At 45.7% G+C, this 17,295-nt stretch overlaps 1 protein-coding gene and 1 long non-coding RNA gene across 7 annotated transcripts in view; one reads left to right on the top strand and one right to left on the bottom strand.

The window, feature by feature from the left end:
* Nucleotides 1-17,295, top strand: part of GNG12 (G protein subunit gamma 12) — a 121,373-nt gene that overhangs the window by 88,128 nt on the left and 15,950 nt on the right. Inside the window, exon 1 of one of the 6 annotated variants that reach the window (XM_053655497.1) lies at nt 1,630-1,722. The exons of 3 other annotated variants lie outside the window; for them this stretch is intronic. The gene's annotated coding sequence lies outside the window, so the exon portion shown is untranslated. Of the gene's footprint in view, nt 1-1,629; nt 1,723-2,225; nt 2,308-2,502; nt 2,619-17,295 lie in introns of those variants that run through there. 2 more of the 6 variants (XM_037145317.2, XM_037145315.2) reach the window with 2 other exon arrangements.
* Nucleotides 9,370-16,677, bottom strand: LOC128625865 (uncharacterized). Its single transcript, XR_008389704.1, has 3 exons — nt 16,576-16,677; nt 16,129-16,184; nt 9,370-10,142 (listed from the first exon to the last, which is right to left on the bottom strand). It is a non-coding gene; the product is annotated as an uncharacterized LOC128625865 (long non-coding RNA).

Raw genomic sequence — 17,295 nt, 5'->3', positions numbered from 1 at the left:
GTCCTGGGCCAGGGAGAGCCCCCCTTTGCTCTGAGATTGCCCAGCATGGCGCACATGTCCCCATGCAACACCCATAACACCTTTTCTCACCTGTGTAAAATGGCCCCTTCCTCACAGCTTCACCCCTAGAGCCTCACGTGGGGCCTGGCACACAGTAGGTGCCGGCAAACTTAGGTTGTATTAAGTAAGATCAGGCTGGTCCCTCCTTGGAAAAGCTGCCAAGCAAGTTGGTGGTCAGCGGATAGAAAGGTTGTAGGAACTCACTGTTCTCCAGCAGAGCCTGGGATTAAGGTGTTCTTCTGTGACTGGAGCTAGTAAAAATGCGAACATGATGAACGAGGTGGACCATCTGTAAAGTCTCCTCAAGGGCAGAGCTCGGAGCAGGAAGAGCTAATTGAGCCTGGACTGGGAGCAACAGAAAGCGTGGTCCTTGGGGTTCCCACGTCTGAACACAGAATGTATTAACAGAAGACAGGTCAGCTTGGAGTCTGGAGGATGGACTAATTGGTTGGCATTTACTGAGCGTTGTCCAGGGCAAGACTGGCTGGATCTGAGGCTACCAAAGAGGTGGTCTGCTTGAGGGTCAGTGAGAGCCTCGCCACAGCCCAGCTGAGCTGCTCTCACTACTGTTTGCTTCCTTTTGCTCATACTGTGTGTCACGGCTTCCCAGTGTCTTACTCGGCGTGTTCCTTGGGGCACCTGATCCCAGGGAGTGCAGCCTTGTGCAGTGGGTACAAACCTGGTTTCTCTTTGACCTTGACTAGCATGGATCCTTCCCTGAGAGGATCCCCTCTGGGGGAACTGATGGAGAACCCACTAAGCTGAGACCTCGACCTGACTGCAGTGTCCTCACTGTGGTGCTGCCTGGCCCGAGCAGGTCATAGGTGAGGTGGCAAGTCACCTTCCTTTGGGGCATCTTCCTATAATCCCTTCTAGCTGCCCCACAACTGTCTGTCAGCCCTACAGAGAGCTGAACCTGTGGCCAGAGAATGGCCTTTGGAGTGAGGCGAACTCAGAGCCTCTTATGTTTACTAGGTGGGAAAGAGGCCAGTGTGAGCAAGACCTTGTGGGAAGACTGACCTTGAGTGAGAGCCGGGGATGGTTAGGACAGGTTGCTCCACGGGACAGGCAGAGCAGCCAGTGCGTGGTCAGAGTTTCCCAACTCCACCCACACCACCAGGTCCTTTTCAGTTCTTACTACTTCTTCAGTGGCTGATGGGAGTAATTTCGGTGAGCTCATTCTCACAGAAGTATTGGGAATCCCACTAGCCATTGACCCACCCAGCAGTCACGGAGCTATGCAGACAGTCTGCCGTGTCCTCAGCTTTCTGGTGTCACATACAAAAGTAAAACCCTGCGTCAACCCTGCTTCTTGCAGGCTGTGAGACGGCAGTGTCACTGTGTTTCCTCATTTGTGAAATAGTTATAACGTTATTCACTTTGTCAGGTTGGTGTAAGGATTAGAGATAATGTGAAAATAGAACCTGGCACATAAGACACACTCAGTAAGTGGTACTTGTGGTATTACGTCACTCATTTATTCAACACGTGTATGCCAGGCCCTGTGCAGGAGCCGGGCAGAGAGCGTTGAAAAAGACAGACCTTGCCCTTGCGGAGTTCAGATTCAAGGGGCAGAGGCAGACAAAAAACACGTAGAATATGTCAGAGTGTGATCCATATTCAGAAGAAAACGAAGCAAAGTAAGAGGAAAGGAAGTGACAGGTAAGGTAGATCGATGGCTATTTCAGGCAGGGCAGTTAAGGAACGCCTTCCTGAGAAGGCGATGTAAGCAGAAAACTGAAAAACAAAACCAAGAGTATAACCCATGCACATATCTAAAGGAAGAGCATTCCAGGCAAGGGGAACAGCACATGCTAAGGCCCTGTGGTGGGAGCAGGCCTTGCACATTTATGGAAAAGCGAGTAGACCACAAGAATTAGGAGAGTGGGAGACAAGATTGCAGTAGTGGCCAGGGCCCAGATCCAGGGTCTCACAAACTGTGCAGAGAACCTGGAATTATTCTGGGAATGCTGGGAAAGCCACTGAAGGGTCTGAGGGAAAAGAGCAAAGGGATCAGGTTGAATTTAGAAAGCTTCCTTCCAGCTGCTGATTGTGAAATAAACTATAGGGCAGCCAGACAGAAATGGGAAAGGCCAACTAAAAGGCCATCTCGGGAGTCCAGGAGAGAGATGGGGGAGGGTGTGTTTTTATAGGTGGTGCCAGGAGAGCTGTCTCTGGGATTAACTGCTAGATGTGAGAAGAAGAAAGGAGTAAATGACTCCAAGTATTTGGGGCCTGAGCATTCGGGTGAGTGATGTTGCCATTTCAGAGACGGGGAATGACCAGGGAGGAAGGATTTGGGCCTGCAGGGGGGATGGACTCTGAGATTGTTTGCACATGTTGTTTGAGGTGTGTTTTAGATAGAGCCAAGTGGAGATGTTTAAACAGACAGGTGGATTTGAGAAGCCAGGACTCCAGGGGGAGGTTGGAGCTGGAGATAAACAGGAGGGCTCAGGGTCGTGGTAAAGACCTGGCGTAGACCGAGTTCTGTGAGGACAGTGACCGTGTCTACCTTCCTCACCTCTGTATACCCAGCACGACGGCTCAGGCTCTGTCTGGTGAGTTAATTATTCTGCGGCTACTCGATTTCGGCATGATGAATGTGATTAAGTGCAGAACAGAAATCGCTAACTGAAAAGATGCTTTTTATTCCAAACAAAAAAGAAAAACCCGGTGTGTTGTTCCTTAAGAAATAATTGGTATACACTAAAATCAAGCTTGATACTGGAAGGAAGCTTTGAGGCCATTTAATGCGAAAGTTCAAAATTTGTGGACAGAGGATGGTAAGGGGAGTAGACAGTTTATTGCCAAGGGTAAGAAAGTGTTTACAGGGTCCACACATTGGCAGCGACCTGAATAAATAAGATCTTGAGCATCAATGCTGTTGTTCAAGTATATTAAGATGTTGCAATTAATAAAAGAAAACAACATTTCTGTTAGTGTTTTGTCGTGATGCATTCTTGAAACAATAGGCTTCAAAGGAACAGCTGTCTTTGGAGGGGAAAGGGTTTAGTGAGTGTACGAAGGAGTCTTCGTAAGGAAATGGGTGAGAACGTGGATCCAATCCGAGCCCTTTGTTTTACTGATATGGAAAGGGAAGGGGAGTGGGATTAAGTGGCCTGCATAATTATGCCCCTGATTAATGCCTGGGCCTAGCTAGACACAGCCTAGGTCTCCTTAACCTGGGCCCAAAGCTCTTTCCACCAGCCGTCTGCCTGTTGTGTGTTTCAGCACCAACTTTCCTCAAACTAATTAACGAGGTGTTTGCCTTAGAACAGAAATCATTCATATTTGTCTGTGGAATTATTTTAGTGACTTATTTTGCTAATGATTTAATATAAGAATTATAATTAGATTTTGCGTTGGCTAATTTCAAAATCCATGTACAATTCCCTAAGCACATTTCATTTGGCAATATGAAAGAATAAGTAGTCCAAGAAGGACCTGTGAAAGTAAGATTTTTAATTTTCAGTAGGTAATTTACCAAGTAATTTTCATGTCAGAAATTAAGGCTTGACTTTAGTTGCAATTGTCATCTTAAAGAAGTTTAGAAGCCCATGTGGAACTTCAAGAAGGACACATTTGAATATCTACAGTTCTCGGGTCATACCCTGGCTGCACAGCTCCTGTACCTGTACAAGACCTCAGCCATGCAAACTCACTCCTCTGGGCCTCAGTTTCTGCATCTGCAAAATGGGGAGGGAGACACTTACTTTCCAGCATTATTGTGGACATTAGGAAGCACACACATATTCGATGCCTGCACAGACAAGGCCTTGGGGAAAGAAAGAAGACCCTGTCACTTCACACACAAGGAAACAGAGGCTGGTTAAAAGTGACCCAAAGAAACCTTTCTGAGTTTAGCCTGGAGTCCAATCCCCTAGGTTTTAATTACCCACAAACTCATTGCTCATCTCCTGATGTTGCTGGCTGCTGTCTTCCCCAGGCTGTGCTTGCCAGGAACGTGGCAGTCCGTTACCACATGGAGGGACAGTTTCCCTGGCGGAGAAGGGGGGCCCGGGTCCCTGGGGCAGTTCTCTCAGGAGCCTGAGCCCCTGGGCTGCCGGAGGGAGTTTCTGAGAGAGGCTGCCCCAGTGGCTCCACTACTCACACATCCCCGCCACAGTGCAACTGGCCCTGGCCCTGCACAAGTTATTTACATAGTTGCACAACAGCAAGCTGGTCCAGTGTTAAGAGCCACTTTGGCCCACTGAGAGCAGATTGCTTCAGGCGACCTGGGTGCCTGAGCCCTGGGCTGTACCCTTGTTCCACTTTTGCACCAGGGAGCAGCACCTTCTCCAGTGTTTGCGGGAGGTGGGGTGGGGGGCAGAGAGGCAGGTTTGGTGTTATGTTTTGGTTTGGTTTTGGAGGGTGGGGTGTTGTTTTTTTTGTCAACTGTCACATGTTTGGCCTGCATGACCGGAAGAGGGGGGTTACCATGTCTGGCAAGAAGGGGGGTGCGTTCCGTGGAGTCAGAGCTCCTGCACAGCTCTCCCACAGAGGCGGCAGATGCGTGAGTCACTCCCTAGATTGGAACAGGAAGATATCTTGTTAATGCCAAATCATTTTCAGTCCAATTATGAGAATTTATCCCCACAAAACAGTCAGCCTGCAGAGCTCCCTCCTGTCCCTGAGCCCAGTGGGTCCAGCACATGCACCCATCCCTTGGGAAGGAAGTCTAAGCTTGGTTGAGTGCTCAGGAAATTGGGTCCGCTTCTATTATGGCATCAGAAAACCCTCTTTGTCAAAGAAACTTTCTGAGCTGTTTTTTTTAAATGTTTCCCTTGTTTCTCTGTCCCTTGTAATGATACTACATCCTGTGGTGTTTTAGAATTGTCTGTTTGCAAACAGTTTTCATATTATTCTGACAGGAACTGTCATTAGCAAAGATCATTCCAGAGTGTTAATATTTTTAGGGGATTCTCTGCTTTTTTTAAGGAGTTTTCATGATTCCTTGGTTCTTAGATTATTCCGTATAATCATTGATAATCATTATAATATCTCCCATTGCTCAAATGTTTAGAGCCAGGAACTATTTTAAGAGTCATACATGTGCATTTAATCCTCACTGCAGCTCCACAAGGTGTAGGGTCTACTGTTATTCCCATTGTGCAGATGAGGAGATTGAGGCTCAATTTCAGGAATTTCCAAAGTCACAAAGTGAGTTAAATGGCTAGAGCCAAAGCTTAAGCTCTGCTCCTAACAGTTCCCCTTTGCCCACATTGACTTAAAATGTGGCCAGCAGAACACTTCTCACAAACTATTCCTGGGAAAACATAGCTGTGTTCAAATAATAGGGGGAAATGCTATAAGCCATATGCCTCTTGCAGACCATAAATGCATTTTATTGTAGAAAGACCTTGAAGAGTCATGCATGAAAGAAGCCTGCTTATCTTTGTTTGAACTAGGGCTTTCCGAAATATACTCACATGTGCCGTGGAACCTTTTTTCCATGTGTACCTATTAAGTTGTAATGCATTTTGGGAAGCACCGCATTAGCACATGAAGGCTTGTAGCCTGGGGGTTAAGTGTGTGCACTTTGGAGCCAGAGTACCTGGATTTAAATCTTCTCTCTGCTTCACTTTCCCCATCTGTATAACGGGTAAATATACTAGCATTCTCTCACAGGATGATTGTGAGGGCTGAACTGGTCAGTGTGTATAAAGGACATAGAAGAGTGTTGTGCACGTGGAGAAGTACTCAGAATCAAAGCATTTGCTACCTCTTGGGTCTGACTGCACCCAAAATGCTGTTTCACGGTGTTCAGAAAACATTGCAGAGGAAGCTTGCCTTCCTTCTGACTCAAGGGCAGAGACCTGCACTTGCCCTTGCTGCTCTCGCCCTTGGTGCTTGCTGTCTGTAGCTACTCTGGTTTCTCTCGGTCTCTCACCATCTGGTTAGTCCAGATAGCAGCTCAGACCTGGGCTCGGGTCTCTGCCCTTGAGTCAGGATTAGCATGCACTCCTCCTGGGACAGAGGATAGCTATCAGGGTTAGCCACATTGCTTGTGGGTGGCCCAGGCAGAATCTGCAGAGAGAAATTCTGGTGAGAAAGGAACTCAGGTTCCCTATGTTTAAACAAAGCAACTGCCCTTGCAAGCCACGGGCCCCTGGATTTCCAGAAGGGGAAACAATTGCAAAGCATTGCACTTTCACTGGACTTGCCTCTGTACCTTGTCACATGCCACTAACCAGAACAGCTCCTCAAACGGGGAGTGGGCCCTCTGTGAGGAGCCTTGCAATTCTGCAGGCTCAGCTTGTAGTTACTGGTGTCTCAGCACCCAGTCAGCCTCAGCCAGCACTTGGAAAGTCCTGCAACAGGCAGATAGCGCTTGTGTGGTCTCGCTTCTCCTCTCCCTGCATCATCTGAGGTTGGTCAGGCCATGACTCCCAGGATGATGGGGGGAAAGAGAGCAGTTGTGGGAATTTACTAATTTTAAAAATGAATCCTATACATTTATATTGTCCTTTGTGCTTTTTCTATAAATTTTAAATGCCTCAAGATGAAAAATTAAAATTAGAAAAATGCACTATCACCTATGATAGTAAGGTCAGTTGCTTGTGATACGTTTATTGTTGGGTGAAAAATGAAATTTGCAGAACTGTATGTAAGTATGATACTGTTTATTTAAAAAAACATATATACATGTATGTTGTGTGTTTGTGAAAGCCAGAAGAGGGTGTGGAAGGAAGGAAAAAGAGTATAAACAGGAGTTACCCCTTTCAAGTGAAATCAGAAGGAAAGAGTTTTTATTCTATTCACATGCATAGAGTTTGAATTTTTCAACATATTCCTATTATTATTTTTAAAAAGAAGAAAATAATAAAAGGCTAACAACCCTGAACTAGCTCCAAAAACAGGGCTAAATTAAATAGCAGTGGCCAGCACTGCATGTTTCCCGACTGGCCTGGACGCTTTGCAGAGAGCAGGAAGGAAATTCAGACCAGAAAATGGGCCGGTTCTTATCGCCGTCAGCACAGTGCATGCTCAGCTCCACGGAGTGGTGTGTGGCTTTGGATCCTGTGCCCTTGCAAATGGTGCAGAGTTTTGCTTTTGCTTTCCCAGAACTTCCCTCAGGGAAGCCACCCAAGCTGCTCAGATCCTCAGGGGTTCAGCTGTGCCTGTGTTGCACTTGGCCGTGATACAGCACATTAATCACCCAGGCTCTGACCAAGTGGAGGGGCCCACCCTAAGCTCAAATACAAGTGGGAAAACTGTTGGGAGGACAATTGTTATCACCGGGTCACCCCTGCGGAGTCCTGGCTCCCGTGAAAGCTACCCCCCCAAACCCTGGAGCCCCGCCAGGGTGGAAGGGATCAGAGAGTGAGAAGTGCAGTGGGAAAAGCTCGTCTGAATCAGGAACTGGGGTTCTTTCCCAGCGCTGAGGGGCCTGGGACGCGTCGCCAAATTTCCGTTTGCCTCCGTTTTCTCATACTCGGATATGCAAAGTAATTTAATTACAGAGTGATTCTCAGGGGTGATAAAAGTAGTGGAAGAGTTTCAAAAGGTAAAATGTGGTGATGTACAAAGAAAAACCGGCCCAGCAGACGTTGTTATCAGCGGTACCGAGCTGGGGGCGCCCTCCGCTCAATGCCTGGGCTGATTTCTCTCCTGGTGCGGTGTTTTCCTCTTTCGGTTTCGGGTGGAGGCAGAGCCCTTTTCTTGGCAGCAAAGTACTTGCTGTCCTAGAAATCCCCTCTTTGTAGGTAAGAAATCCGAGGGTCTGAGACATTGAACAGTCTATCTCTTCGCCACCTTCCCAGGTCCCACCAGAAGCCAGGGAACAGGGCCCCTAGTGAGCCTGCACTCCCCGGTCTTGTGTTCTAGGTGCTAATAAGCATTTAACTGGACTTTGCTAATAAGCATTTAACTGGACTTTTCTGATAAGCAGACGCATTATCCTGAGGGCACCCCTGGCACTGAGAGGTTGACCGAGAACAGAGGCTGGGACACCACTCCTCACGTTCACTTCCTGTAACAGGGCCTTAAGTAACTTTAAACGCAGGTCTCCTTTGTGACTAGTTTTTCCTCTGGATGCTGTTCAGCATTGTGAACATTTAGGCAGAGACCTGGAGTTTTAAGGTTGAATGGAGCCCCTGAACTGGTCCAGCTCATTGACGTTACACTCCGTGTTTTTTCTTTCTCACCTTCCCACTCTCTCTCCCCATTTACTCAGAACCCATTTTAAGGGGACATCGTACCTTCATTGAAGTAAATATTTGTTGAGTCCCACCATGCATAAGACAGTGTGCTAGCACCAAAGCTGTTTTTGTCTTTTGTCAGTGTCCGTCCAGTGGCGGTGGGGCGTGCGGGTAGATAACCACAGTACAAAACAAGAGGCAGCTATGTGCCACAGAGACGGAACAGTGTGTGTTAGACCCGTAAAGGAGGAACAGGTTATCTGTATCCATCTGATATCCCAAGAAGGCACATTTCTGATCACATCATTCCTTGCTTAAAATTTTTCAGTGGCCCTCAGTTGTCTGCAGCCTAAAAATTCAAACTTCTGAGGCTGCCAGCCAACACTGTGGTGCCAGCTCACACCCCACCCCTTGTAGCTCTTCATGGTCTCTGCTCCAGGTGCACCTGACTTCCTGCCGTTCTCTACGCAGCACCAGGGCTTTCACAGCACTAGGCTTTGTACTTCCACTTAGAATGCCCGACCCTCCCAGCCACAAATCCTGTGGTGCAGTGCCACCTCCTCCATGAAGCCTTCTCAGATCTCCCCAAGCCAAAAGGAATCACTCTCTCCTCTAAACTTCACTCAGACTAACCTCTCTTTCTCTTCTGATGCTTCTTTTCTGCTTAAAGTTATTTGTGGATGCATCTGTTTTCCCTCTACTGTATCTAAAGCACCTTGAATATTTGTTTATTTGCACATGCTCAGTGCCTACCAGAGAGGATCAGAGCCCATCCCTAGTAGTTATGGTAGGAAGGCAGGCACTAGTTTCTGGTTGGAGGTTCAGCAGGGACTTGGTGGAACAGGTCATCTGACTTGACTTGGAAACAAGGTTGGACTGTCACCTGGGGAAGTTGGGCGGGGTCAGGGCTTTCTGCAGGGAAAATGATAGAGCAAGTCAGGAGTCAGTTCCAGCAATCATTTCAGTCCCTAGAAGCAGAACAATTTTTCTTGACCCCCTTTGGATTGTGGGGTCTCCTAAATTAGTGCTGTGGACCCTCTTTCCAGAAAATGTGCACACCCACAGCATTTCACTGCATCGCACAGAGGGTACCTGGACCCTTTAGGGATAAAGAATCCACCAAAACAAACAAACAAACAAACAAAATAGTTGAGAGAAGGCCCAAAGGGTATGTTACAGCCACATTGTAAAGCGCTTCTGGGCCACAGTGTAAGTTGATTTAATTGGGAGCAGTCAACGGTTTTGTTTTCTTTTTGTACCTTTTTTTTTTGAAGTGTAATATCATACAGCACCTTACCCAAATCAGAAGTGTAATGATTTTTTTTTTCTTTTGCAAGCTAAGCCCACATGCACATACGCAGCCAGCACTGAGAAAATCCCCCCTGTGCCCCTTGGCACCTCCCTCTCCAAAAATAACCCTGGCCCCGTGTCTGACAGCACAGGTCAGTTTCCCCCGTCTTTGTACTTAATGGATTCCCTGTGGTACGTACTCCTCTTTTAACTCGCTTCTGGCTCCTTTTACTCACTTTATGTCCCTGAGAGTCATCCACAGTGTTGCATGCATTTGAGGCTTCTTCACTGTCGTTGCTGTAGAGTATTTCGCTGAGTGACTTGTTGTTATCCTGTGTGGGTCACTGGGCAGTTTCTGTTTTGGGCTGTTATAAACGGGGCTGCTCTGAACATGCTAATGCATGTCTTTTCGTGAACATGCACACACATTTCTGTCAGGTACACACCCAGGACTAGAATGGCAGTATGTTCGGCCTCAGCGAATACCGCCAGCATTTACATTCCCACCAACCAGTTGATTTTTGAGGAGCAGCATTTGAGTAGAAAGGAATTTTCGGAAGCTGTGTCTGGCTGTGGCTTCTGCGATGGCTCAGAGCAGTGGTTTCAGGTTGTTTCCAGGAGCCCTGGGCCTCTGCAGCATCCTCCTTGGGGCTGCCGCGGGGGAGAGGAGGGAAAGCTGTGTCAGTGAGTGCCCCAGGTTCTTCATTCTCAGCCACCCTCTGATACAGCAGGCTTGCTCCTGTTTAATGAGCTTTTGTCATTATCTAGGACCACTGGTCCGTGGCCAGCAGTGTGACGGGTTGACAGCCACTGGGGGAGAGCACAGGGATACCAGAAAAATGAATGCTGTTGCTGTCATCTCCTAGCACGTATCAAGGGGAGGGGCTGACCAACAGGTGGATGGCAAAGGTACCAGGGAGAAAGCTTTGGATGGGACAGTAGAACCTGTAGGATGGGTCGCAACCTCTTTGGATGTCAGAGAACAAGGGGCTGGTCTCGGAAATAGAGCTAAAGTTTTAAAGTTTTAAGTATCAATAACTATAATAAAAGTTGTTTTACTAGCACAGAGTTTGAGAAGCCAGCCCAGAGAAGGGCCTCCATGTCAAGGAAGATGGTCCCCACTGTTGCCGAGTTGGAGGGGCACGAAAGGTGTTTGGATGAGGGTCCCACAGACAGGTCCAGGGCCACATACAAATGTCAGAGTCCTCTGCAAGCCCTTGAGGGTGCACGACAGGGAGGACAGAGAGGAAAAACCGGTGCTTGGCAAAACCTTCAAGAACAGCTGAGCTCAGAGGGCATGGAGACAGACAGATGTCAGCCCAGGGACCAGAGCAGGATGGTTGGAGGCATGAGGACGGGCCCAGGGGAGGGCGGGGCCCAGAGAGCAAGCACAGAATCAGGAGGATGGGACCGCCCAGCGGTGACTGTGCCCGACAAAAATGCACCTGCATCTGGAATTATGAAATAGCCACCAGTCACGTTCAAGTTGACGTGCGTGTCGTGCTGTTGTCTTTGAAAACTGGCAGTGGGGTACCCTTGCACACAGTAACTCAATCAGACATTTCAGTTTTTTCTAGTATCTTTTTCCAGAACATTCTGGCTGAAAGAGAGCTTACTGTGTTTGTGGGCCCAGCTTAATTTTTAAACAACCATGAACACTCTTCTTTGTCCTGTATACTTGACTGCTTCAGGACCCACTTGCTAAGGCAAGCTGCCCTGTCCTGCCCATTTGGGCTGGGCCTCAACTGTAAAGTCTTCCGGGGCTTCAGAAGCAGCTCATAATTCTTTCAGGTTACTAGATGTTTGTGTCACCTACAGGTTTACTTTAATGACACAAGTTCTGCCTTGATCACTATGACAATATGCAAATATTAACAGCTTAAACCAAGGGTCTGAATTGTTTTGAAGAGCAGGAGACAGAAGACCACACTGAGAGAGAAGCAAAGAAGAGGCACAGAACACCTATATTGTTCTCCTTTGTTAAGGATGTGTAAGATAGGGTTCAGAAAGGGGAAGTGACTTGCCTGGGACCCCCAGCTTACTGCAGGCAGAGCCATCGGGAAGATGTAGAACTGCCAGGGAGACGTGGGCGTGGTGCCTGCTCAGTCCTGATGTGTTCAAGACTGTGGCTCTTTCCCCAGAGTGTATGTTCAGATCACCTGGAGCTTTTCCAGAATGCACTTTTCCCAGGACAGACCCCTGGTAATCTGATTCTGGAAGCCTGGGGGTGAGGTCTGGACCTGGGTGCATCACGAGAGCTGCCCAGGGGATTCTGAAAGGCAGCCCTGTTAGAATTCAACTTCTGGTCACTTCATATACCTCTTAAGTTCAGGTATAATCTACTAAGAAAATGTCATTAAGGGGGTTGTCTCTAAGAGAGGAAACCCAATACTTTCCTCCATTTAAGAAGCATGTGTAATTACTCTAAATATTAAAAGTAAAAACACACTAAATATTAAGAAGATAAGCACCACAGGCTACTAAGAAATAGAAGTCTCATGAGACAAGAGGATTCTGATACTTTTCCAATTCTCCACAAAAATATCTTATGTATTGATTTTATAAATTTGCATGTTAAATTTAAGATGTTCACACTTCAGTAGAAATTAAAATACAATTAATTCATTGACCCTGTCAAATACAGGTGGTATGTAAGAAAGCACTTTATAAATGAGTCTTTTGATGGCATTAGCATATGAGACTTAGCACAGGAGATGTAGAATGCCAGATGGCCACACTGGGCAAAGGCAGAAGTGGCAGCATCCACGTGTGACACCGAGGTGTGTTGCCCCAGAATTGAGCTGGGGGTTGGTGCCATTTCTAAATGGAGGAGCCAGCATCCTGCACTGTGTGGTCGCGGGGACTGTTCCTTGATACATGTTGACACTGACAGATACTGGCTGTTTATAAGACTTGTGTGCATTTATTTACTCAGTCTACTAAAGGCAGTCTTGTAACGTTGATGTGTAATATAAGCAGGTGTCATTTATTTTTATGTAAATTGTGCATACAAGTGTTCCAAAGAATCTCACGCACTTCTGAAACTATCCGAAGGACAAACTTTTGGTAGGATTGACTCCAACCTTCTGAAACTCACATTTGGTCACAGGCAAGTAAATGCTGGTCTCTGGTGATCTCTCCCAGGAGTTTAATCTCTGGGCTCATTAAGTGTTAGAAAGTACAATTACCTTCACAGTTAGATGCATAAATAAATAAAAGTAACTAATATCATTGTGCTAGCTATTAGGATTTGCTCGAAAGTATATGTTATGCCCTGTGCCATCCCTAAAGTGATTATTCTTGGGAAGTTTCCCTTTGACGATTCTCCTTGGGAAGCAGCCCTTTTTTCTCTACTTTGAGTACTTGACCTGCACAGGCAGATTTAAGCAGTAGAGACATCTTGGGGTACTTCTTCCATTCCAGAACTTTCAGCATCAGAATTCGACTTTACTATCTCTATCCTTAATTCAAGGGGAAAGTGCCAGCAAAGATAGAGGCCAGAAAAGAGGCTGCTTTTGAAACCAAGGGGAGAAGGTAGCCTAAAACCACAGTTTGCGTCACCCTCCCCTCTGTAAGCACAGGAGTGAGGAAAATGCACACACTAGGATTGCACTTCGGAAATGCCAGCAGAGCTGTGCTGAAGATAGGAGAAAGAGTTGTGCACGATGCTATGTTAGAATTTAGGGATTTTTATTATGGTTCCTAATGGATATTTAATCAGAATCAAAGCTAAACAGTGAGTTTCTCTGACTTAACCTCTTTGCTCAATAGGCAGTGCATTAGGAAAGTATTATCTGAAGGAATTCTTTTGTAATGTGACATGATCCATCCCCATTTGTCTCATAGATTCTGATTTTCATACATTGGTTCAGGCCCATATCACTCACCTAAAATACTTCAGATCCTTGTGCCATCATTTCATTGGATGTTCATTGAGTTCCTGCTCTGTGTTCAGCGCAAGGAATATATCTTGCCTTCTCTTTCCTGAAGCATGAAGAGGAAAAATGGCGAATCTGTTGCTTCCTGCCAAGGTCGTCCATGTGACTCATAACAAATCAAGTCAGCAGATCTTTGTTCTCTGTGTCTCGTATATGGAAGAGGTAGAGAACTAGGTGATACGGGGTGCTTGGCCTCTGGGGGCCCACCGTCAGGTAGAGGATTAGACTTAGAGAAGGGCTCTGGCGGGTTTAAAGGAGATGTCAGCGTTTGTGAGAGACGTATGATGACTGTAGTTTTAAAGCCAATTCTTGGGACTCCTCTTCTGGTAAGTGACTAGTACACCAAAAGAAGCAGAATATTTGAGGTCGTTTTAGCCCAAAAAATCTGGGGCTAAGAGTAGTCATAGAAATTCTTTCTTGGGGCTCACAGGCAGCCGTCTTTCCCACTGCATTTCGGTTGAAGATTTTGTTTAGTGAAACTCTTGAGCTTAAGAGAAAAAAGCAGAAGAAGCAAACTTGTTGGTAGTACGTAACATGCTGTGTATTTAAACTGGTGTCATCCTTCTTATCGTTTTAAGTGATGCCTGTCACAGTTTGTTGTGTTTGACTCAACCCTTTCACAAAAGTTCTCTCATTTAAAGAAAACTATTAATGAATCTGAATTCATTCATCTTTCCGGGGAATTTTATATTACTCTTTAAAATGAACTGGAGACTTTCTGAAATTTCACACAACTCAATGAACTGAGTGAAGCGGAAGGCGCCTTTCGGATGCAGGTTGTTTAAACTGCATTGATGTTGCTGATGCGGTTTGAACCTGCAATGACCTGGCCTCCTGTTCCACGTTTCCCCCCAAGTAACTTTTACTTTAAAGAGGAGTTGGTCAACAAGCTTGCTTTTAGAGGGAGAATTCGAATCAATTTTCATAGAGAATGAGTTAGAACTACAAGAAGCTAATTTGGGGATTCCTTGTATATCTTCAGTACTTTCCCTTTGAAAATATATAAACTTTTAGGTGCTGCGAGGCTCAAAACAAGTACTTTAACCATGAGGGCCTGCGTATTATTATGTTCATTTTGCTGGTTGTCCCAGGAATTCAATAGACATTGCTTTTCCTCAAAGTAGTTACCAAGTCCAGACATGTTTGAAAGCAGCAAGGGCATGTTTCTTGGGAGAAGGTGAGATAAAGAAAGAAAAATTAAGTACCGTATTTTTCAGCCTAGAAGATGCACCCCCCCCTCAATTTGGGGAGGAATAATGGTTGTTAATGCTTCAGCTGAGCTCTGTTTACATTCACGTGTGTGAAATATTATGTTATTTATGTTATTAAATATTTTACCATATTTTTTGCTTCAAAATTTCTTTTCCTATTTTCCTTTTCTGAAACCTAGGTGCATCTTATGGTCTGAAAAATGCGGTATCTTTTATTATTTTGTAATCTTTAGATGTGTCCAAGATACAGGTGTCTGGCCATGTCGGGCCTTTCATTTTCCGTGGTGCATTCAAGAAGAGATGCTTCCTGGCCACTGAAACGTTGCCGTCGGTGACCCAGGGCCTGAGCGCTGTGTAAAGTGGGCAAAGTGCCAAATCCTAGTTGTTTTAATCCCATCTGTACCTCCTCAAAAGGCAATTACTTCCTCTGCACTGTGGACATTGGCCATCCTTGCCAGATCCGGAGGAGGAAATGGTAGATAATAATTAACGTACCTTACATTCTTTAATGACGGAGTTCATCTTATAGTGTTAATAATTATTGTGTTATAGGCACTGAAGGGTTTGGGATCATAGAATTTTACTTTTAACGTTGTATTCTTGAAATTTTCAAACGTACAAAAAGTAGAAGTCATCCCATGTACCCGTCATCCAGTTTCAACAATTAGCAAAACTAACTCGTGGCCATTCTTGCTTCATCTGTCTCCCTACATACTCACTCCAGTCTTCTAGTTTCTGTCGCCCCAGATTAGTTTTGTCTTGAACTTTATGTAAATGGGATTAGATAGCATGTGCTCTTTGGGGACGGGCTTTCTTTGCTCAGCAGGATGTCTGAGAGATTCGCAGTGCTGTTGCATTGGGAGTTGGTTTCCCTGTTTTCCGCACCTTCTAGACTTTCAGGCTGAGCTTCTTGGTGCCCTGGTCCCCTGCCTTTCCATCTGTGTGTCTGCGGGGTCTCCCTTTCTCAGCCCCTGCTTGTCCTCATTGCCACGCTCAGTCCCGAGCCCTGCTGCCTGCCTGTGAGCACCTGCACTCTCCCTAGTTCACCGGCACTCCTCTGCTTTTGCAAATGCTCAGATGACAGCCATCTCTTAAAACAATCCACCTCCTAAAACTTCCGTTCAATTCCTCGTCGTAACCTCACTGCCACAATTCTTGTAATACTCCCCTATACTCACCACCTAATTTCCTTAAGTCAGAGTTCTCTTCTCCTCAGCCCCCTTATCATTTGACCTCCGTGTCCTTCATCCTGTGTTCACCCCTAGCGCATAGCTTCCCGAGAAGCCCTCATCACCAAGTCACGTGAGCTGTGTTTGCTCTCTCGCCTTCCTTTTCCCCTATGAAGTGTCCAGTAACTTGCTCTTCCTCCTTGTCTTATGGATAACAATCAGTGGGGGTTTTCTTTTTCATCATAAAAGTACCACGTGGTTAAGAGCATAGGCTCTGGAGCCCAGCTACGGGGATCGGAGTGCTGGCTCCTCCACTTACCTTCACTCTGACCTTGGCTGTGTTCTAAACTTCTGCCACCCTCCCTTCCTTTAACCCTAAAGTGGGAAAAACAGTAGTAACAATCTTGTAGCATCATTTTGAGGATCAAATAACTTAGTATCTGTAAACTCTTAGAATAGTGCTTAGCAGTTGTAAGCACTATTAAGTAATAGTTATTAAGACTGGAAACAATAAAAATTTAAAACCTGTTGGAATGCATGAAAACTCTATACATCCCCTAAAATTCTTACCACCTAGCAGTAGTTACATTTTGGAGTACATTCTTCCAGTATGTTTGACTCAACATTATCTGTACAGCATTGACTTTTGCCCTGCCTGCTCGAACTCCGTCTCTTACCCTAGCTCCTGAGACAGAGTTGCTTTGTCCCTTCCCAAATGCTTAGAACCTCAGGGTGCAGTGCAAGTGTGTCTTGGATTTGTTCTTACCTTCTTCGGAAATCATTCTTTCACTTCGTACAGCATTGTGTGCCCCCCAAAACAATGAGCCCGTTGAGGGCAGGACTTTAGTCTTCGGCTTCTCTGACCAGCCACACCTCCTCTCCTCACACGCAGGCTGGCTTCAGCCCCAGCACTTACTCATGACTCACTGGGTACCCGTGAGAGCTTCAGTTTCCTTATTTGGAAAGTGGGTTAATAATACCTTCACCATGATCTCCAGAATGTAAAGTAAATTAAAATAAGAAAAACAGAGTACAGAGCAGTGTATATAGCATGCTCTTGTTGTATTTTTTAAGACAGATATATGAATAATCGTGTTTGTACATGCACAGGGCATCTTCAGAAAGAGAGAAGCCAGTAACAGCGATGCCTGTCAGGAAGTCTAGAGTAGGACAGTTAGTTTTTGTCTGTACCCTCTAGGACTGTTTACAGTTATTGCCTTATGCATATATTCTTTTAAAATTTCAAAACTAGTTAATGAAATAATGAATTTTTTCAGGGATGTTAGGAAGAGGAAATAAAATAACTTTATATAAACTGTTAACATAGTGCCTGACACAGAAAAAGCACCCTGAATATGTTAGCTTTTGTTTTCAGTATTTTAAATAGTTGTTGCATTCATCAATTCACTTATTTATTCATTCTTCAATAAGCAAGTCAGACATCCAGCTATCTTAAGTCAGCCACACAGGTAGGAGCAAATCACGT

The sequence above is a fragment of the Artibeus jamaicensis genome, unplaced genomic scaffold, assembly GCF_021234435.1.
Source record: "Artibeus jamaicensis isolate MK-2021 breed Jamaican fruit bat unplaced genomic scaffold, CSHL_Jam_final scaffold_1019, whole genome shotgun sequence".
Classification (NCBI taxonomy): domain Eukaryota; kingdom Metazoa; phylum Chordata; class Mammalia; order Chiroptera; family Phyllostomidae; genus Artibeus; species Artibeus jamaicensis.
Note: the sequence above shows the minus strand (reverse complement) of the source record. Positions and strands in the feature narration are given on the sequence as shown.